General features: G+C 42.2%; 1 pseudogene; it reads left to right on the top strand.

The window, feature by feature from the left end:
* The first annotated feature begins 5105 nt into the window (after positions 1-5105).
* LOC124028220 overlaps positions 5106-24114 on the top strand; it is a 33350-nt pseudogene continuing 14341 nt past the window's right edge.

The raw sequence follows: 24114 nt of genomic DNA, 5'->3' as shown, positions 1-24114 counted from the left end.
TATATATAGTGTAGTAGTTATATATAGTAGTAGTTATATATAGTATAGTAGTTATATATAGTGTGTAGTAGTTATATATAGTGTGTAATAGTTATATATAGTGTGTAGTAGTTATATATAGTGTGTAGTAGTTATATATAGTGTGTAGTAGTTATATATAGTATAGTAGTTATATATAGTGTGTAGTAGTTATATATAGTATAGTAGTTATTATATATAGTGTTGTAGTAGTTATATATAGGTGTAGTAGTTATATATAGTGTGTAGTAGTTATATATAGTGTGTAGTTTAGTTATATATAGTATAGTAGTTATATATAGTGTCCACCCTCTACCTCTAGTAGTTATATATAGTATAGTAGTTATATATAGTGTGTAGTAGTTATATATAGTGTGTAGTAGTTATATATAGTGTGTAGTAGTTATATATAGTATAGTAGTTATATATAGTATACCTTATTGTAGTAGTTATATATAGTGTGTAGTAGTTATATATAGTGTGTGGTAGTTATATATAGTATAGTAGTTATATATAATGTGTAGTAGTTATATATAGTATAGTAGTTATATATAATGTGTAGTAGTTATATATAGTATAGTAGTTATATATAATGTGTAGTAGTTATATATAGTATAGTAGTTATATATAATGTGTAGTAGTTATATATAGTATAGTAGTTATATATAATGTGTAGTAGTTATATATAGTATAGTAGTTATATATAATGTGTAGTAGTTATATATAGTATAGTAGTTATATATAGTGTGTAGTAGTTATATATAGTATAGTAGTTATATATAGTTATGTATAGTATAGTAGTTATGTATATAGTGTGTAGTAGTTATATATAATGTGTAGTAGTTATATATAGTATAGTAGTTATATATAGTATAGTAGTTATGTATAGTAGTTATATATAATAGTAGGTAGTAGTTATATATAAGTGTGTAGTAGTTATATATAGTGTGTAGTAGTTATATATAGTATAGTAGTTATGTATAGTAGTTATATATAGTATAGTAGGTATGTATAGTATAGTAGTTATATATAGTGTGTAGTAGTTATGTATAGTATAGTAGTTATGTATAGTATAGTAGTAATTACATTATAGTATAGTAGTTATATATAGTATAGTATTTATGTATAGTATAGTAGTTATGTATGGTATAGTAGTAAGGAAATAGTATAGTAGTTATGTATAGTATAGTAGTTATGTATAGTGTATAGTAGTAAGTATATAGTATAGTAGTAAGTATATAGTATAGTAGTTATATATAGTGTGTAGTAGTTATATATAATATAGTAGTTATATATAGTGTGTAGTAGTTATATATAGTATTGTAGTTATATATAGTATAGTATATTATGTATAGTATAGTAGTATAGTATATATAGTATAGTAGTTATATATAGTGTGTAGTAGTTATATATAGTATTGTAGTTATATATAGTATAGTAATTATGTATAGTATAGTAGTACGTATATAGTATAGTAGTTATGTATAGTATAGTAGTTATGTATAGTGTATAGTAGTAAGTATATAGTATAGTAGTAAGTATATAGTATAGTAGTTATATATAGTGTGTAGTAGTTATATATAGTATAGTAGTTATATATAGTGTGTAGTAGTTATATATAGTGTGTAGTAGTAAGTATATAGTATAGTAGTTATGTATAGTAGTTATGTATAGTAGTTATATATAGTATAGTAGTTATGTATAGTATAGTAGTTATATATAGTGTGTAGTAGTTATGTATAGTATAGTAGTTATGTATAGTAGTTATGTATAGTAGTTATGTATAGTAGTTATGTATAGTAGTTATATATATGTAAATAGTAGTTATGTATAGTATAGTAGTTTATATATAGTAGTTATATAGTTATGTATAGTATAGTAGTTATGTATAGTAGTTATGTATAGTAGTTATGTATAGTAGTTATGTATAGTAGTTATATATAGTATAGTAGTTATGTATAGTATAGTAGTTATATATAGTGTGTAGTAGTTATGTATAGTATAGTAGTTATGTATAGTATAGTAGTAAGTGTATAGTATAGTAGTTATATATAGTATAGTAGTTATGTATAGTATAGTAGTTATATATAGTGTGTAGTAGTTATGTATAGTATAGTAGTTATGTATAGTAGTTATGTATAGTAGTTATGTATAGTAGTTATGTATAGTAGTTATATATAGTATAGTAGTTATGTATAGTATAGTAGTTATATATAGTGTGTAGTAGTTATGTATAGTATAGTAGTTATGTATAGTAGTTATGTATAGTATAGTAGTTATGTATAGTATAGTAGTTATGTATAGTATAGTAGTTATATATAGTGTGTAGTAGTTATGTATAGTATAGTAGTTATGTATAGTAGTTATGTATAGTATAGTAGTTATGTATAGTATAGTAGTAAGTATATAGTATAGTAGTTATGTATAGTATAGTAGTTATGTATAGTAGTTATATATAGTATAGTAGTTATGTATAGTACAGTAGTTATATATAGTATAGTAGTTATGTATAGTATAGTAGTTATATATAGTGTGTAGTAGTTATGTATAGTATAGTAGTTATGTATAGTACAGTAGTAAGTGTATAGTATAGTAGTTATATATAGTGTGTAGTAGTTATGTATAGTATAGTAGTTATGTATAGTAGTTATGTATAGTAGTTATGTATAGTAGTTATGTATAGTAGTTATATATAGTATAGTAGTTATGTATAGTATAGTAGTTATATATAGTGTGTAGTAGTTATGTATAGTATAGTAGTTATGTATAGTAGTTATGTATAGTATAGTAGTTATGTATAGTATAGTAGTTATGTATAGTATAGTAGTTATATATAGTGTGTAGTAGTTATGTATAGTATAGTAGTGATGTATAGTAGTTATGTATAGTATAGTAGTTATGTATAGTATAGTAGTAAGTATATAGTATAGTAGTTATGTATAGTATAGTAGTTATGTATAGTAGTTATATATAGTATAGTAGTTATGTATAGTACAGTAGTTATATATAGTATAGTAGTTATGTATAGTATAGTAGTTATATATAGTGTGTAGTAGTTATGTATAGTATAGTAGTTATGTATAGTACAGTAGTAAGTGTATAGTATAGTAGTTATATATAGTGTATAGTAGTTATGTATAGTATAGTAGTAAGTATATAGTATAGTAGTTATATATAGTGTATAGTAGTTATGTATATAGTATAGTAGTTATATATAGTGTATAGTGGTTTTTATACAGTATACAGTATAGCCCTTATGCATAGTATAGAGTATAGTACTTATGTATAGTATCGTAGTTATATATAGTGTATAGTAGTTAGTATGTAGTATAGTAGTTATATATAGTATAGTAGTTAGTGTATAGTATAGTAGTTATATATAGTATATTAGTTAGTGTATATTATAGCAGTTATAGTATAGTAGTTAGTATGTAGTATAGTAGTTATATATAGTATATAATATAGTAGTTAGTATATAGTATAGTAGTTATATATAGTGTATAGTGGTTTTATATATAGTATACAGTATAGTACTTATGTATAGTATAGTAGTTATTTATAGTATATAGTATAGCACTTATGTATAGTATAGTAGTTATTTATAGTAGTTGTATTCATGTGTCCTTTATGCTTTGTGTTTAAATATGTGTCATTACTGTATTGTTGGGTTATATTATACGGTTGTATTTGGTTTTAATAACAAGCTTGTGTTGGTCTGTCTGTGCTGGGTTTAACAAAATGCTTTCAAGCTTACTGTCCATTTTAGTAGATAGAGGAGGAATTTAGACACAAGCAAGTACACAGACAAAATCTTCAGGCCTTTCTCAAAGTTTGACAGTTTTTCAATTTTGTATCGTAGCATCATTTCCTGCCTTTTGGCATTTCCTGATTATTGACATAATATATTTTTAAAAGGGCATTTTACTCATCTGTTCAGCAGCACGTATCAGCTAAACAACAGAGACATGTACTTACTGCTATCAACAACAAACTGCTCATTGGACACAAATCAGAACAACTACTATGGAAATGGAACACAGACTATAAAGCAAGTCTTCTTCATGTGCATTTGTCCCAGATGGCACACTATTCCCTATGATGCGCACTATGGTCCCTGGTCAAAAGTAGTGTACTATATAGGGAACAGTGTGCCATTTGAGACTGAGCCACACATGAAGACGACCTGCTTTATATACAGTAGTCTGTGTTCATTTCCATATTCGTTGTTCTGATTTGTGTCCAATTAGTAGTTTGTTTTTGTTAATTGCAGTAGGTACACTATAATTATAATAGCATTGGCTCTGTTGGGATAATTCATCATTTTCTCTTATGTAAAAAAAACAAAACACACAAAGAACACTTAGAGCTGAAGTCAATGCAACATCGTGTGTTAGCAGCAATGTTTACGCAGTAGCTTTGTTTACACAACTACTACCTGTAAAAATGTGCGTGCATTCTGGGAATTCTGACAACTAGAGGTACCTACCAGTGTCAGGAGAATATACGTGCTATTTCACATGCAATAGATGCAATAGATACTTTATATGCCTCTTGACAGGTTGTCGTTGCAACTAGAAATGTGTTCTTGAAATTGGCCTCCCTGTAGATGAAGTCGACCACTGACCAAGATATTAATGTATGATGTATGTATGATTTACTAGATACATTGGTATTGAAGACGTCTCCCGAAACACAGACAGACATCTAAAAGCAGGCCGACCTAGTCTCACCTTAATCCATCCCCACCACATCATCATAACAAGGGGTTTGATCAGAGCCTTAGAGAGGCATATGTACCCAGACCTGGGTTCAAGTAATATTTGTTTTTCATTCTAATACTTTAAGCACCACGTTTAGTCTGCCTGGAGTGCCAAGTGGGCGGAGTTTTGGGCTTGTGCATCTATTCCATTGGTTCCATAGCGCCAGGCATGCTCAATCAAGCCCAGCTGAAGTATTTCAAATGATTTCAAGTAGTATTTGAACCCAGGTGTGATGTAACAGCCATTACAACCCTTCATCTCTGCCTAGCGGTTTGTTATCAGTGCCCGTGTGTGTGTGTGTGTGTGTGTGTGTGTGTGTGTGTGTGTGTGTGTGTGTGTGTGTGTGTGTGTGTGTGTGTGTGTGTGTGTGTGTGTGTGTGTGTGTGTGTGTGTGTGTGTGTGTGTGTGTGTGTGTGTGTGTGTGTGTGTGTGTGTGTGTGTGTGTGATCTGTGTTGCCTAGGTTACGCCCCGGTGACAGGCATGTGCCACCCTCTGAGGAGCTGCACTCTGAACCACGAGGATGGATTCTCCTCGGCCTTCGTGGTGGCGCACGAGACCGGACATGTGTAAGTCATCGCAGCACACAGGCTGCATCCCAAGTGGCGCCCTCCTCCCTGTTGTTCACTACTGTTATCCCAAGTGGCGCCCTCCTCCCTGTTGGTCACTACTGTTGTCCCAAGTGGCGCCCTCCTCCCTGTTGTTCACTACTGTTGTCCCAAGTGGCGCCCTCCTCCCTGTTGGTCACTACTGTTGTCCCAAGTGGCGCCCTCCTCCCTGTTGTTCACTACTGTTATCCCAAGTGGCGCCCTCCTCCCTGTTGGTCACTACTGTTGTCCCAAGTGGCGCCCTCCTCCCTGTTGTTCACTACTGTTGTCCCAAGTGGCGCCCTCCTCCCTGTTGGTCACTACTGTTGTCCCAAGTGGCGCCCTCCTCCCTGTTGTTCACTACTGTTATCCCAAGTGGCGCCCTCCTCCCTGTTGGTCACTACTGTTGTCCCAAGTGGCGCCCTCCTCCCTGTTGTTCACTACTGTTGTCCCAAGTGGCGCCCTCCTCCCTGTTGTTCACTACTGTTGTCCCAAGTGGCGCCCTCCTCCCTGTTGGTCACTACTGTTGTCCCAAGTGGCGCCCTCCTCCCTGTTGTTCACTACTGTTGTCGCAAGTGGCGCCCTCCTCCCTGTTGTTCACTACTGTTGTCCCAAGTGGCGCCCTCCTCCCTGTTGGTCACTACTGTTATCCCAAGTGGCGCCCTCCTCCCTGTTGGTCACTACTGTTGTCCCAAGTGGCGCCCTCCTCCCTGTTGTTCACTACTGTTATCCCAAGTGGCGCCCTCCTCCCTGTTGGTCACTACTGTTGTCCCAAGTGGCGCCCTCCTCCCTGTTGTTCACTACTGTTGTCCCAAGTGGCGCCCTCCTCCCTGTTGGTCACTACTGTTGTCCCAAGTGGCGCCCTCCTCCCTGTTGGTCACTACTGTTATCCCAAGTGGCGCCTCCTCCCTGTTGTTCACTACACAAGTGGCGCCCTCCTCCCTGTTGTTCACTCCCAAGTGGCGCCCTCCTCCCTGTTGTTCACTACTGTTATCCCAAGTGGCGCCCTCCTCCCTGTTGTTCACTACTGTTGTCCCAAGTGGCGCCTCCTCCCTGTTGTTCACTACTGTTGTCCCAAGTGGCGCCCTCCTCCCTGTTGTTCACTACTGTTGTCCCAAGTGGCGCCCTCCTCCCTGTTGTTCACTACTGTTGTCCCAAGTGGCGCCCTCCTCCCTGTTGTTCACTACTGTTATCCCAAGTGGCGCCCTCCTCCCTGTTGTTCACTACTGTTGTCCCAAGTGGCGCCCTCCTCCCTGTTGTTCACTACTGTTGTCCCAAGTGGCGCCCTCCTCCCTGTTGTTCACTACTGTTGTCCCAAGTGGCGCCCTCCTCCCTGTTGTTCACTACTGTTATCCCAAGTGGCGCCCTCCTCCCTGTTGGTCACTACTGTTGTCCCAAGTGGCGCCCTCCTCCCTGTTGTTCACTACTGTTGTCCCAAGTGGCGCCCTCCTCCCTGTTGTTCACTACTGTTGTCCCAAGTGGCGCCCTCCTCCCTGTTGTTCACTACTGTTGTCCCAAGTGGCGCCCTCCTCCCTGTTGGTCACTACTGTTGTCCCAAGTGGCGCCCTCCTCCCTGTTGGTCACTACTGTTATCCCAAAGTGTCCCAAGTGGCGCCCTCCTCCCTGTTGTTCACTACTGTTGTCCCAAGTGGCGCCCTCCTCCCTGTTGTTCACTACTGTTATCCCAAGTGGCGCCCTCCTCCCTGTTGTTCACTACTGTTGTCCCAAGTGGCGCCCTCCTCCCTGTTGTTCACTACTGTTGTCCCAAGTGGCGCCCTCCTCCCTGTTGTTCACTACTGTTATCCCAAGTGGCGCCTCCTCCCTGTTGTTCACTACTGTTGTCCCAAGTGGCGCCCTCCTCCCTGTTGTTCACTACTGTTGTCCCAAGTGGCGCCCTCCTCCCTGTTGTTCACTACTGTTGTCCCAAGTGGCGCCCTCCTCCCTGTTGGTCACTACTGTTGTCCCAAGTGGCGCCCTCCTCCCTGTTGTTCACTACTGTTATCCCAAGTGGCGCCCTCCTCCCTGTTGTTCACTACTGTTGTCCCAAGTGGCGCCCTCCTCCCTGTTGGTCACTACTGTTGTCCCAAGTGGCGCCCTCCTCCCTGTTGTTCACTACTGTTATCCCAAGTGGCGCCCTCCTCCCTGTTGTTCACTACTGTTGTCCCAAGTGGCGCCTCCTCCCTGTTGTTCACACTGTTGTACTGTTGTTCACTACTGTTGTCCCAAGTGGCGCCCTCCTCCCTGTTGGTCACTACTGTTGTCCCAAGTGGCGCCCTCCTCCCTGTTGGTCACTACTGTTGTCCCAAGTGGCGCCCTCCTCCCTGTTGTTCACTACTGTTATCCCAAGTGGCGCCCTCCTCCCTGTTGGTCACTACTGTTATCCCAAGTGGCGCCCTCCTCCCTGTTGTTCACTACTGTTATCCCAAGTGGCGCCCTCCTCCCTGTTGTTCACTACTGTTATCCCAAGTGGCGCCCTCCTCCCTGTTGTTCACTACTGTTGTCCCAAGTGGCGCCCTCCTCCCTGTTGTTCACTACTGTTGACCCAAGTGGCGCCCTCCTCCCTGTTGTTCACTACTGTTATCCCAAGTGGCGCCCTCCTCCCTGTTGTTCACTACTGTTATCCCAAGTGGCGCCCTCCTCCCTGTTGGTCACTACTGTTGTCCCAAGTGGCGCCCTCCTCCCTGTTGTTCACTACTGTTATCCCAAGTGGCGCCCTCCTCCCTGTTGGTCACTACTGTTGTCCCAAGTGGCGCCCTCCTCCCTGTTGGTCACTACTGTTGTCCCAAGTGGCGCCCTCCTCCCTGTTGTTCACTACTGTTGACCCAAGTGGCGCCCTCCTCCCTGTTGTTCACTACTGTTATCCCAAGTGGCGCCCTCCTCCCTGTTGTTCACTACTGTTGTCCCAAGTGGCGCCCTCCTCCCTGTTGTTCACTACTGTTGACCAGGGTCCTACGGGACCTGTGAGCCCCATAGCTGGAAGAAACTAAGAGGAATACAAGCAAAGAGCTGCGTGTGTGTGTGTGTGGGGGGGGGGTTCTCTTCACTGCAAAGGAAGTAGGATGGCATTGGGAACAGAGACATGGACACAGCTGGTAAACACAGAACTTAGACACACTCCAGATGGGGGTCAGATAGAGAGTCAACAGTAGAGCCCTATATAGGGAATAGAGAGTAAACAGTAGTGCCCTATTTAGGGAATAAAGAGTCAACAGTAGAGCCCTATATAGGGAATAGAGAGTCAACAGTAGTGCCCTATATAGGGAATAGAGAGTCAACAGTAGTGCCCTATATAGGGAACAGAGAGTCAACAGTAGTGCCCTATATAGGGAATAGAGAGTCAACAGTAGTGCCCTATATAGGGAATAGAGAGTCAACAGTAGTGCCCTATATAGGGAATAGAGAGTCAACAGTAGTGCCCTATATTGGGAATAGAGAGTCAACAGTAGTGCCCTATATAGGGAATAGAGAGTCAACAGTAGTGCCCTATATAGGGAATAGTGTCAACAGTAGTGCCCTATATAGGGAACAGAGAGTCAACAGTAGTGCCCTATATAGGGAATAGTGTCAACAGTAGTGCCCTATATAGGGAACAGAGAGTCAACAGTAGTGCCCTATATAGGGAACAGAGAGTCAACAGTAGTGCCCTATATAGGGAATAGAGAGTCCTTTCAGACACAGGCTTTGTGTTTGAGCGTAATACTGTGTTTTGCTCATCAATAACTCAGGTACCATTTCAACAGGTTAGGTATGGAACATGACGGACAGGGGAATCGTTGTTCTGACGAGACCAGCATGGGGAGCATCATGGCTCCGCTGGTCCAAGCAGCCTTCCATCGCTACCACTGGTCACGCTGCAGTAAACAGGAACTGAACCGATACATCCAGTAGGTGCAGCCTTCCCCGTACCACTGACTAGGGTTCTGACAACTTTCCCAGAGTTCACAGCTTTTCCAGGAATCCTGGTCACTGACATCACTGACATATACCACTGACCTATATCACTGACCTATATCACTGACATATATCACTGATCTATATCACTGACATATATCACTGACCTATATCACTGACCTATATCACTGACATATATCACTGACCTATATCACTGACATATATCACTGACCTATATCACTGACCTTTCACTGACCTATATCACTGACCTATCAGAGACATGTATCACTGACCTATATCACTGACCTATATCACTGACCTATATCACTGACATATATCACTGACCTTTCACTGAACTATATCACTGACCTATATCACTGACCTTTCACTGACCTATATCACTGACCTATATCACTGACATATATCACTGACCTTTCACTGACCTATATCACTGACCTATATCACTGACATATATCACTGACCTATATCACTGACCTTTCACTGACCTATATCACTGACATATATCACTGACCTATATCACTGACCTATATCACTGACATATATCACTGACCTATATCACTGACCTATATCACTGACCTATATCACTGACCTATATCACTGACCTTTCACTGACCTATATCACTGACATATATCACTGACCTATATCACTGACCTATATATATCACTGACCTATATCACTGACATATATCACTGACATGACCTATCCAGATATATATCACTGACATATATCACTGACCTATATCACTGACCTATCACATCATGTATACTGAGCTATCACTGACATATACAACTGACCTTTCACTGACCTATATCACTGACATATATCACTGACCTATATCACTGACATATATCACTGACCTTTCACTGACCTATATCACTGACCTATATCACTGACCTATATCACTGACCTATATCACTGACCTATATCACTGACCTTTCACTGACCTATATCACTGACATATATCACTGACCTATATCACTGACATATATCACTGACCTATATCACTGACATATATCACTGACCTATATCACTGACCTATATCACTGACCTATATCACTGACCTATATCACTGACCTATACCACTGACCTATATCACTGACATATATCACTGACCTATATCACTGACCTATATCACTGATATCACTGACCTATATCACTGACCCTGATATCACTGACCTATATCACTGACCTATATCACTGACCTATATCACTGACCTATATTACTGACATATATCACTGACCTTTCACTGACCTATATCACTGACCTATATCACTGACCTATCACTGACCTATATCACTGACCTATCACTGACCTATATCACTGAGCTATCAGAGACATGTATCACTGACATATATCACTGACCTATATCACTGACCTATATCACTGACCTATCACTGACCTATATCACTGAGCTATCAGAGACATGTATCACTGACATATATCACTGACCTATCACAGACATATATCACTGACCTATCACTGACATATATCACTGACCTATCACAGACATATATCACTGACCTATATCACTGACCTATCACTGACATATATCACTGACCTATATCACTGACCTATCACTGACATATATCACTGACCTATCACTGACATGTATCACTGACCTATCACAGACATATATCACTGAGCTATCACTGACCTATCACAGACATATATCACTGAGCTATCACTGACCTATCATAGACATGTATCACTGAGCTATCACTGACATATACAACTGACCTATCACAGATATATATCACTGACATGTATCACTGACCTATCACTGACATGTATCACTGACCTATCACAGACATGTATCACTGACCTATCACAGACATATATCACTGACCTATCACAGACATGTATCACTGACCTATCACAGACATATATCACTGACCTATCACAGACATGTATCACTGACCTATCACAGACATGTATCACTGACCTATATCACGTCAACAGTGAAGAGGAAACTCTGGGATTCTGGCCTACTCGTTTCTCTGTCCAGTGTCTGTGTCTTAATCTTTTATTTTTATCGGCCAGTCTGAGATAAGGCTTTTTCTTTGCAACTCTGCCTAGAAGGCCAGCATCCCGGAGTCGCCTCTTCACTGTTGATGTTGAGACTGGTGTTTTGCGGGTACTATTTAATGAAGCTACCAGCTGAGGACTTGTGAGTCGTTTGTTTCTCAAACTAGACACTCTAATGTACTTGTCCTCTTGCTCATGTGTGCACCGGGGCCTCCCACTCCTCTTTCTATTCTGGTTAGAGCCAGTTTGCTCTGTTCTGTGAAGGGAGTAGTACACAGCTGAGAGCTTCAGTTTGTTGGCAATTTCTCGCATGGAATAGCCTTAATTTCTCAGAACAAGATTAGACTGACAAGTTTCAGAAAAAAAGTTATTTGTTTCTGGCCAGTTTGAGCATGTAATCGAACCCACAAATGCTGATGCTCCAGATACTCAACTAGTCTAAAGAAGACCAGTTTTATTGCTTCTTTAATTAGCTCTACAGTTTCCAGCTGTGCTAACATAATTGCAAAAGGGTTTTCTAATGATCAACTAGACTTGGATGAGCTAACACAGCATGCCATTGGAACACAGGAGTGATGGTTGCTGATGATGGTCCTCTGTACGCCTATGTAGATATTCCATTAAAAATCTGCCGTTTCCAGCTACAATAGTAATTTACAACATTAACAATGTCTACACTGTATTTCTGATGAATTTGATCAGCTCTTATGACTGTCTCTGTTCTAATGTGTCTTATCCCTCCATCTCTTATGACTGTCTCTGTTCTGATGTGTTTTTATCCCCCTCCATCTCTAATGACTTTCTCTGTTCTGATGTGTCTTATCTCCCTCCAGCTCTTATGACTGTCTCTGTTCTGATGTGTCTTATCCCCCTCCATCTGTTATGACTGTCTCTGTTCTGATGTGTCTTATCTCCCTCCATCTCTCATGACTGTCTCTGTTCTGATGTGTCTCATCCCTCCATCTCTTATGACTGTCTCTGTTCTGATGTGTCTCATCCCTCCATCTCTTATGACTGTCTCTGTTCTGATGTGTTCTTATGACTGTCTCTGTTCTGATGTGTCTTATCCCTCCATCTCTTATGACTGTCTCTGTTCTGATGTGTTCTTATGACTGTCCTGTTCCATGTTCTTATGACTGTCTCTGTTCTGATGTGTCTTATCCCTCCATCTCTTATGACTGTCTCTGTTCTGATGTGTTCTTATGACTGTCTCTGTTCTGATGTGTCTTATCCCTCCATCTCTTATGACTGTCTCTGTTCTGATGTGTTCTTATGACTGTCTCTGTTCTGATGTGTCTTATCCCTCCATCTCTTATGACTGTCTCTGTTCTGATGTGTTCTTATGACTGTCTCTGTTCTGATGTGTCTTATCCCTCCATCTCTTATGACTGTCTCTGTTCTGATGTGTCTTATCTCCCTCCAGCTCTTATGACTGTCTCTGTTCTGATGTGTTTTATCTCCCTCCATCTCTTATGACTGTCTCTGTTCTGATGTGTCTTATCCCTCCATCTCTTATGACTGTCTCTGTTCTGATGTGTCTTCACTCCCTCCAGCTCTAATGACTGTCTCTGTTCTGATGTGTCTTATCTCCCTCCATCTCTAATGACTGTCTCTGTTCTGATGTGTCTTATCTCCCTCCAGCTCTTATGACTGTCTCTGTTCTGATGTGTTTTATCTCCCTCCAGCTCTTATGACTGTCTCTGTTCTGATGTGTCTTATCCCTCCATCTCTTATGACTGTCTCTGTTCTGATGTGTTCTTATGACTGTCTCTGTTCTGATGTGTCTTATCCCTCCATCTCTTATGACTGTCTCTGTTCTGATGTGTTCTTATGACTGTCTCTGTTCTGATGTGTCTTATCCCTCCATCTCTTATGACTGTCTCTGTTCTGATGTGTTCTTATGACTGTCTCTGTTCTGATGTGTCTTATCCCTCCAGCTCTTATGACTGTCTCTGTTCTGATGTGTCTTATCTCCCTCCATCTTTTATGACTGTCTCTGTTCTGATGTGTCTTATCCCTCCATCTCTTATGACTGTCTCTGTTCTGACTATCCCTCCATTTCTTATGACTGTCTCTGTTCTGATGTGTCTTATCTCCCTCCATCTCTAATGACTGTCTCTGTTCTGATGTGTTTTATCTCCCTCCATCTCTAATGACTGTCTCTGTTCTGATGTGTCTTATCTCCCTCCATCTGTTATGACTGTCTCTGTTCTGATGTGTCTTATCCCTCCAGCTCTTATGACTGTCTCTGTTCTGATGTGTCTTATCTCCCTCCATCTTTTATGACTGTCTCTGTTCTGATGTGTCTTATCCCTCCAGCTCTTATGACTGTCTCTGTTCTGATGTGTCTTATCCCTCCAGCTCTTATGACTGTCTCTGTTCTGATGTGTCTTATCTCCCTCCATCTTTTATGACTGTCTCTGTTCTGATGTGTCTTATCTCCCTCCATCTCTTATGACTGTCTCTGTTCTGATGTGTCTTATCCCTCCATCTCTTATGACTGTCTCTGTTCTGATGTGTCTTATCTCCCTCCATCTCTAATGACTGTCTCTGTTCTGATGTGTTTTATCTCCCTCCATCTCTAATGACTGTCTCTGTTCTGATGTGTCTTATCTCCCTCCATCTGTTATGACTGTCTCTGTTCTGATGTGTCTTATCTCCCTCCAGCTCTCATGACTGTCTCTGTTCTGATGTGTCTTATCTCCCTCCATCTCTTATGACTGTCTCTGTTCTGATGTGTCTTATCTCCCTCCAGCTCTTATGACTGTCTCTGTTCTGATGTGTCTTATCACTCCAGCTCTTATGACTGTCTCTGTTCTGATGTGTCTTATCTCCCTCCAGCTCTTATGACTGTCTCTGTTCTGATGTGTCTTATCCCCCTCCATCTGTTATGACTGTCTCTGTTCTGATGTGTCTTATCTCCCTCCATCTCTCATGACTGTCTCTGTTCTGATGTGTCTCATCCCTCCATCTCTTATGACTGTCTCTGTTCTGATGTGTCTCATCCCTCCATCTCTTATGACTGTCTCTGTTCTGATGTGTTCTTATGACTGTCTCTGTTCTGATGTGTCTTATCCCTCCATCTCTTATGACTGTCTCTGTTCTGATGTGTTCTTATGACTGTCTCTGTTCTGATGTGTTCTTATGACTGTCTCTGTTCTGATGTGTCTTATCCCTCCATCTCTTATGACTGTCTCTGTTCTGATGTGTTCTTATGACTGTCTCTGTTCTGATGTGTCTTATCCCTCCATCTCTTATGACTGTCTCTGTTCTGATGTGTTCTTATGACTGTCTCTGTTCTGATGTGTCTTATCCCTCCATCTCTTATGACTGTCTCTGTTCTGATGTGTTCTTATGACTGTCTCTGTTCTGATGTGTCTTATCCCTCCATCTCTTATGACTGTCTCTGTTCTGATGTGTCTTATCTCCCTCCAGCTCTTATGACTGTCTCTGTTCTGATGTGTTTTATCTCCCTCCATCTCTTATGACTGTCTCTGTTCTGATGTGTCTTATCCCTCCATCTCTTATGACTGTCTCTGTTCTGATGTGTCTTCACTCCCTCCAGCTCTAATGACTGTCTCTGTTCTGATGTGTCTTATCTCCCTCCATCTCTAATGACTGTCTCTGTTCTGATGTGTCTTATCTCCCTCCAGCTCTTATGACTGTCTCTGTTCTGATGTGTTTTATCTCCCTCCAGCTCTTATGACTGTCTCTGTTCTGATGTGTCTTATCTCCCTCCAGCTCTTATGACTGTCTCTGTTCTGATGTGTCTTATCCCTCCATCTCTTATGACTGTCTCTGTTCTGATGTGTTCTTATGACTGTCTCTGTTCTGATGTGTCTTATCCCTCCATCTCTTATGACTGTCTCTGTTCTGATGTGTTCTTATGACTGTCTCTGTTCTGATATGTCTTATCCCTCCATCTCTTATGACTGTCTCTGTTCTGATGTGTTCTTATGACTGTCTCTGTTCTGATGTGTCTTATCCCTCCAGCTCTTATGACTGTCTCTGTTCTGATGTGTCTTATCTCCCTCCATCTTTTATGACTGTCTCTGTTCTGATGTGTCTTATCTCCCTCCATCTCTTATGACTGTCTCTGTTCTGATGTGTCTTATCCCTCCATTTCTTATGACTGTCTCTGTTCTGATGTGTCTTATCTCCCTCCATCTCTAATGACTGTCTCTGTTCTGATGTGTTTTATCTCCCTCCATCTCTAATGACTGTCTCTGTTCTGATGTGTCTTATCTCCCTCCATCTGTTATGACTGTCTCTGTTCTGATGTGTCTTATCCCTCCAGCTCTTATGACTGTCTCTGTTCTGATGTGTCTTATCTCCCTCCATCTTTTATGACTGTCTCTGTTCTGATGTGTCTTATCCCTCCAGCTCTTATGACTGTCTCTGTTCTGATGTGTCTTATCCCTCCAGCTCTTATGACTGTCTCTGTTCTGATGTGTCTTATCTCCCTCCATCTTTTATGACTGTCTCTGTTCTGATGTGTCTTATCTCCCTCCATCTCTTATGACTGTCTCTGTTCTGATGTGTCTTATCCCTCCATCTCTTATGACTGTCTCTGTTCTGATGTGTCTTATCTCCCTCCATCTCTAATGACTGTCTCTGTTCTGATGTGTTTTATCTCCCTCCATCTCTAATGACTGTCTCTGTTCTGATGTGTCTTATCTCCCTCCATCTGTTATGACTGTCTCTGTTCTGATGTGTCTTATCTCCCTCCAGCTCTCATGACTGTCTCTGTTCTGATGTGTCTTATCTCCCTCCATCTCTTATGACTGTCTCTGTTCTGATGTGTCTTATCTCCCTCCAGCTCTTATGACTGTCTCTGTTCTGATGTGTCTTATCACTCCAGCTCTTATGACTGTCTCTGTTCTGATGTGTCTTATCCCTCCATCTCTTATGACTGTCTCTGTTCTGATGTGTTCTTATGACTGTCTCTGTTCTGATGTGTTTTATCTCTCCTCCTAATGACTGTCTCTGTTCTATGTTCTTATGACTGTCTCTGTTCTGATGTGTCTTATCCCTCCATCTCATGACTGTCTTGTTCTGATGTGTTCTTATGACTGTCTCTGTTCTGATGTGTTTTATCTCCCTCCAGCTCTTATGACTGTCTCTGTTCTGATGTGTCTTATCTCCCTCCAGCTCTTATGACTGTCTCTGTTCTGATGTGTTCTTATGACTGTCTCTGTTCTGATGTGTTTTATCTCCCTCCAGCTCTTATGACTGTATCTGTTCTGATGTGTTCTTATGACTGTCTCTGTTCTGATGTGTTTTATCTCCCTCCAGCTCTTATGACTGTATCTGTTCTGATGTGTCTTATCTCCCTCCAGCTCTTATGACTGTCTCTGTTCTGATGTGTCTTATCACTCCAGCTCTTATGACTGTCTCTGTTCTGATGTGTCTTATCCCTCCATCTGTTATGACTGTCTCTGTTCTGATGTGTTTTATCTCCCATGACTGTCTCTGTTCTGATGTGTCTTATCTCCCTCCAGCTCTTATGACTGTCTCTGTTCTGATGTGTCTTATCTCCCTCCATCTTTTATGACTGTCTCTGTTCTGATGTGTCTTATCCCTCCATCTCTAATGACTGTCTCTGTTCTGATGTGTCTTATCTCCCTCCAGCTCTTATGACTGTCTCTGTTCTGATGTGTCTTATCTCCCTCCATCTTTTATGACTGTCTCTGTTCTGATGTGTCTTATCCCTCCATCTCTAATGACTGTCTCTGTTCTGATGTGTCTTATCTCCCTCCAGCTCTCATGACTGTCTCTGTTCTGATGTGTCTTATCTCCCTCCATCTCTTATGACTGTCTCTGTTCTGATGTGTCTTATCTCCCTCCAGCTCTTATGACTGTCTCTGTTCTGATGTGTCTTATCCCTCCATCTCTTATGACTGTCTCTGTTCTGATGTGTCTTATCTCTCTCCATCTCTTATGACTGTCTCTGTTCTGATGTGTCTTATCCCCCTCCAGCTCTTATGACTGTCTCCTGGACAACCCTTTTGAACACAAGTGGCCCAAGCTTCCTGAGCTACCTGGGATTAACTACTCCATGGACGAGCAGTGTCGTTTTGATTTCGGCGTGGGCTACAAGATGTGCACCGCTGTAAGTCCCCTCCAGCAGCTCGCTAGACCCCTGAGATCTGAGAATAACGACTGTGACCGTTGGTGACGGGGCAGCCTGTCAATGTGTGTCCCGAATGGCACCCTATTCCATATATAGTGCACTGCTTTTTTTACCAGGGCCCATCAGGGAATATCTTGCCATTTGGGACGCAGATTCAGGACTGCATGGGGGCACTCAGTATCACTCAGGACTTTGATCTTCTGAGGATGGGATTCAAATATTACGAAGGTTAGTCTTAGAAGGAGCAGGGTCCTGCGTTCTCTTTATTATCCCCCTGGTCCATAGGCTTAGATAGTGGGCAGCTTTTTCCCTGTTTGAGATTGCAGAGGTGCCATGACTTCTGGGAAGAGACTTGGTGACCCGTAGACTGGCCACAGAAATGCACTAACTACCTCTCATCTCTCTCTCTGACCACCTCTTCCGTTCCTCTTCTCTCTGATCTCCTTTTCCCTACTCTCTCCTCTTCTCTCTGATCTCCTTTTCCCTACTCTCTCCTCTTCTCTCTGATCTCCTTTTCCCTACTCTCTCCTCTTCTCTCTGATCTCCTTTTCCCTACTCTCTCCTCTTCTCTCTGATCTCCTTTTCCCTACTCTCTCCTCTTCTCTCTGATCTCCTTTTCCCTACTCTCTCCTCTTCTCTCTGATCTCCTTTTCCCTACTCTCTCCTCTTCTCTCTGATCTCCTTTTCCCTACTCTCTCCTCTTCTCTCTGATCTCCTTTTCCCTACTCTCTCCTCTTCTCTCTGATCTCCTTTTCCCTACTCTCTCCTCTTCTCTCTGATCTCCTTTTCCCTACTCTCTCCTCTTCTCTCTGATCTCCTTTTCCTACTCTCTCCTCTTCTCTCTGATCTCCTTTTCCCTACTCTCTCCTCTTCTCTCTGATCTCCTTTTCCCTACTCTCTCCTCTTCTCTCTGATCTCCTTTTCCCTACTCTCTCCTCTTCTCTCTGATCTCCTTTTCCCTACTCTCTCCTCTTCTCTCTGATCTCCTTTTCCCTACTCTCTCCTCTTCTCTCTGATCTCCTTTTCCCTACTCTCTCCTCTTCTCTCTGATCTCCTTTTCCCTACTCTCTCCTCTTCTCTCTGATCTCCTTTTCCCTACTCTCTCCTCTTCTCTCTGATCTCCTTTTCCCTACTCTCTCCTCTTCTCTCTGATCTCCTTTTCCCTACTCTCTCCTCTTCTCTCTGATCTCCTTTTCCCTACTCTCTCCTCTTCTCTCTGATCTCCTTTTCCCTACTCTCTCCTCTTCTCTCTGATCTCCTTTTCCCTACTCTCTCCTCTTCTCTCTGATCTCCTTTTCCCTACTCTCTCCTCTTCTCTCTGATCTCCTTTTCCCTACTCTCTCCTCTTCTCTCTGATCTCCTTTTCCCTACTCTCTCCTCTTCTCTCTGATCTCCTTTTCCCTACTCTCTCCTCTTCTCTCTGATCTCCTTTTCCCTACTCTCTCCTCTTCTCTCTGATCTCCTTTTCCCTACTCTCTCCTCTTCTCTCTGATCTCCTTTTCCCTACTCTCCTCTTCTCTCTGATCTCCTTTTCCCTACTCTCTCCTCTTCTCTCTGATCTCCTTTTCCCTACTCTCTCCTCTTCTCTCTGATCTCCTTTTCCCTACTCTCTCCTCTTCTCTCTGATCTCCTTTTCCCTACTCTCTCCTCTTCTCTCTGATCTCCTTTTCCCTACTCTCTCCTCTTCTCTCTGATCTCCTTTTCCCTATCTCTCTCCTCTTCTCTCTGATCTCCTTTTCCCTACTCTCTCCTCTTCTCTCTGATCTCCTTTTCCCTACTCTCTCCTCTTCTCTCTGATCTCCTTTTCCCTACTCTCTCCTCTTCTCTCTGATCTCCTTTTCCCTACTCTCTCCTCTTCTCTCTGATCTCCTTTTCCCTACTCTCTCCTCTTCTCTCTGATCTCCTTTTCCCTACTCTCTCCTCTTCTCTCTGATCTCCTTTTCCCTACTCTCTCCTCTTCTCTCTGATCTCCTTTTCCCTACTCTCTCCTCTTCTCTCTGATCTCCTTTTCCCTACTCTCTCCTCTTCTCTCTGATCTCCTTTTCCCTACTCTCTCCTCTTCTCTCTGATCTCCTTTTCCCTACTCTCTCCTCTTCTCTCTGATCTCCTTTTCCCTACTCTCTCCTCTTCTCTCTGATCTCCTTTTCCCTACTCTCTCCTCTTCTCTCTGATCTCCTTTTCCCTACTCTCTCCTCTTCTCTCTGATCTCCTTTTCCCTACTCTCTCCTCTTCTCTCTGATCTCCTTTTCCCTACTCTCTCCTCTTCTCTCTGATCTCCTTTTCCCTACTCTCTCCTCTTCTCTCTGATCTCCTTTTCCCTACTCTCTCCTCTTCTCTCTGATCTCCTTTTCCCTACTCTCTCCTCTTCTCTCTGATCTCCTTTTCCCTACTCTCTCTCCTCTTCTCTCTGATCTCCTTTTCCCTACTCTCTCCTCTTCTCTCTGATCTCCTTTTCCCTACTCTCTCCTCTTCTCTCTGATCTCCTTTTCCCTACTCTCTCCTCTTCTCTCTGATCTCCTTTTCCCTACTCTCTCCTCTTCTCTCTGATCTCCTTTTCCCTACTCTCTCCTCTTCTCTCTGATCTCCTTTTTCTTAACGTCTGTCTGTCTGTCTGTCTGTCTGTCTGTCTGTCTGTCTGTCTGTCTGTCTGTCTGTCTGTCTGTCTGTCTGTCTGTCTGTCTGTCTGTCTGTCTGCCTGCCTGCCTGTCTGTCTGTCTGTCTGTCTGTCTGTCTGTCTGTCTGTCTGTCTGTCTGTCTGTCTGTCTGTCTGTCTGTCTGTCTCTCTCTCTCTCTCTCTCTCTCTCTCTCTCTCTCTCTCTCTCTCTCTCTCTCTCTCTCTCTCTCTCTCTCTCTCTGTCTCTCTTTATCCCTCGCTCCCCCCCCTCCTATAGTTCCGGACCTACGATCCCTGCAAGCAGCTGTGGTGTAGTCACCCTGACAACCAGTACTTTTGTAAGACCAAGAAGGGTCCTCCGGTGGATGGGACGGAGTGTGCACCGTCGAAGGTGGGAAACGGTTCGAAAACAAACCATGGATTTCTGATGACAATTGATACACCTAATAATATACAGGGCTATACTTCATCTTTAGAAACAGTTCTCCAAAAAGTACACAATTACTTGAAGAAGTTTTACTAAATTAATATTAGAAATAACATATCGGCCCGTTTGAATGTTATAGTGCTTATATTTGTTATATGTCCCACGTACTGATGTCCAACTGCAATGGCTGTGTAACACAGGTGGCACCTTACCCATACATTTAAAGAGCATTTAATTTTTAAAAAAAATAACATATCGGCTCGTTTGAATGTTATAATAATTTTTGTTGGGTGCTTATATTTGTTCTATGTGGCACCTTGCCCATACATTTTTTTATTTTATTTTTATTTTTTACTAGGCAAGTCGGTTAAGAAAAAATCTTATTTTCAATGACAGCCTAGGAACAGTGGGTTAACTGCCTTGTTCAGGGGCAGAACCACAGATTTTGTACCTAGTCAGCTCGGGGATTTGAACTTGCAACCTTTCAGTTACTAGTCCAATGCTCTAACCACTAGGCTACCCTGCCGCCTCTACACTCTAAACACTAGGCTACCTGCCGTCCCTACACTCTAACCACTAGGCTACCCTGCCGCCTCTACACTCTAACCACTAGGCTACCTGCCGTCCCTACACTCTAACCACTAGGCTACCTGCCGCCTCTACACTCTAACCACTAGGCTACCCTGCCGTCCCTACACTCTAAACACTAGGCTACCTGCCGTCCCTACACTCTAACCACTAGGCTACCCTGCCGCCTCCACACTCTAACCACTAGGCTACCCTGCCGCCTCTACACTCTAACCACTAGGCTACCTGCCGTCCCTACACTCTAACCACTAGGCTACCCTGCCGCCTCTACACTCTAACCACTAGGCTACCTGCCGTCCCTACACTCTAACCACTAGGCTACCTGCCGTCCCTACACTCTAACCACTAGGCTGCCCTGCCGCCTCTACACTCTAACCACTAGGCTACCTGCCGCCTCTACACTCTAACCACTAGGCTACCTGCCGCCTCTACACTCTAACCACTAGGCTACCCTGTTTAAGGAGCATGTAATCAGCTATTCATACTTCATGGACGAATAGTGTTCGTTCTCATGTTCTCTCCCTGTTCCTTTAGCCAGGATTGCTCAAAGCATAACAGTTGTTGTGAACTCTGACCCAGGAGATGTTCAGGGCTCATTCCTGCCATGGTTTTAATGCTAACGGAGCCAACGAATGGAGAGATATTGTATACATGTACGCACTGTTGACTCCACTGTCTCCTTTCTGAAAAAATATATATAAAACGTAAAAAAAAAAAATTAAGTACACAATAGCTCAAATGGATAAACAGAAGGAACAGTTTGAATGTACTTACTAAGCATTTAATTAGCGTGAAGTTAGCATTTCATTGGCTAGTCATGATTAATGGAGTCACGGTGGTCATAACAGTGTTCTATCCATGTTCCTTTAGCTGGCATCGCTCTATGGAGTTGTCATATACCATTGACATGGCCAGGGCTCCATTCTAGCCATGGTTTTAATGAGAATAGGGCTGATAAATGGACAGATACTGTATGTACTGTATGTCCTGTTGACTCTCCTGTGTCCTGTCTGTTTAGTGGTGCTTCAAGGGCCACTGTATCTGGCGCTCCTCTAACCAGCCTCAGGGCCATGACGGTAACTGGGGGTCCTGGACTAAGTTTGGGTCCTGCTCCAGAACCTGTGGAGGTGGAGTACGCTCCCGGAGCAGAACTTGTAACAACCCTGTGTGAGTGTCTGTCATCTTGTCCTGCCATCTAAAGAGTCTTTGTTAACAGGAGTCACTGACATCACTTGAACATGGAAGGACATTGTAAAGGGAAAGGGGTCTAGGTGGGGAGGGCATTGTGGGTAGTGTGGGTAGAGATGTATTTATCTGGCTCCGGGGTGGGTTCTTAGGTCTCCTCACTGACGTTATCCTCTACATCCTGTTATCCTCTACATCCTGTTAGTACTTCTACCTACATCCTGTTAGGACTTCTACCTACATCCTGTTAGGACTTCTACCTACATCCTGTTAGGACTTCTACCTACATCCTGTTAGGACTTCTACCTACATCCTGTTAGGACTTCTACCTACATCCTGTTAGGACTTCTACCTACATCCTGTTAGGACTTCTACCTACATCCTGTTAGGACTTCTACCTACATCCTGTTAGGACTTCTACCTACATCCTGTTAGGACTTCTACCTACATCCTGTTACACTTCTACCTACATCCTGTTAGGACTTCTACCTACATCCTGTTAGGACTTACCTACATCCTACCTACATCCTGTTAGGACTTCTACCTACATCCTGTTACATCATCCTGTTAGGACTTCTACCTACATCCTGTTAGGACTTCTACATCCTGTTAGGACTTCTACCTACATCCTGTTGTTACATCCTGTTCTACCTACATCCTGTTAGGACTTCTACCTACATCCTGTTAGTACTTCTACCTACATCCTGTTAGGACTTCTACCTACATCCTGTTAGGACTTCTACCTACATCCTGTTAGGACTTCTACCTACAGGCTATATGACTCATACACATAGTGTGACATGTAGTCGACAGATACTTGGTCTGTTTAGTCAGAGACGTGTCAGAGGATGTCTGAAGGAGGAAAGCCAAGGGGATCATGTGTTTCTTTACGTTTTGTGTGTGTGTGTGTGTGTGTGTGTGTGTGTGTGTGTGTGTGTGTGTGTGTGTGTGTGTGTGTGTGTGTGTGTGTGTGTGTGTGTGTGTGTGTGTGTGTGTGTGTGTGTGTGTGTGTGTGTGTGTGTGTGTGTGTGTGTGTGTGTGTGTGTGTTTCCATGCGTGCGTGACTTTATGCGTATGCTGTATGTGAGTACGTGTCATCTAAATAATAATGAACCCTGTGTACTACATCATGACCCTGACTAGAGACTCAGATCTCAGATCTAGTTAAATGGATCTAATCACTGAACCTGGACGACAGGCCCAGTTCTACCCTGATCCACATTACAGTTAAATGGATCTGAACCTGGACGACAGGCCCAGTTCTACCCTGATCCACATTACAGTTAAATGGATCTGAACCTGGACGACAGGCCCAGTTCTACCCTGATCCACATTACAGTTAAATAGATCTAATCACTGAACCTGGACGACAGGCCCAGTTCTACCCTGATCCACATTACAGTTAAATAGATCTGAACCTGGACGACAGGCCCAGTTCTACCCTGATCCACATTACAGTTAAATGGATCTAATCACTGAACCTGGACGACAGGCCCAGTTCTACCCTGATCCACATTACAGTTAAATAGATCTAATCACTGAACCTGGACGACAGGCCCAGTTCTACCCTGATCCACATTACAGTTAAATAGATCTGAACCTGGACGACAGGCCCAGGCCCAGTTAAATGGATCTGAACCTGATCCACATTACAGTTAAATAGATCTAATCACTGAACCTGGACGACAGGCCCAGTTCTACCCTGATCCACATTACAGTTAAATAGATCTGAACCTGGACGACAGGCCCAGTTCTACCCTGATCCACATTACAGTTAAATAGATCTAATCACTGAACCTGGACGACAGGCCCAGTTCTACCCTGATCCACATTACAGTTAAATAGATCTAATCACTGAACCTGGA

Source organism: Oncorhynchus gorbuscha, unplaced genomic scaffold, assembly GCF_021184085.1.
Source record: "Oncorhynchus gorbuscha isolate QuinsamMale2020 ecotype Even-year unplaced genomic scaffold, OgorEven_v1.0 Un_scaffold_3863, whole genome shotgun sequence".
NCBI classification, from domain to species: domain Eukaryota; kingdom Metazoa; phylum Chordata; class Actinopteri; order Salmoniformes; family Salmonidae; genus Oncorhynchus; species Oncorhynchus gorbuscha.
Note: the sequence above shows the minus strand (reverse complement) of the source record. Positions and strands in the feature narration are given on the sequence as shown.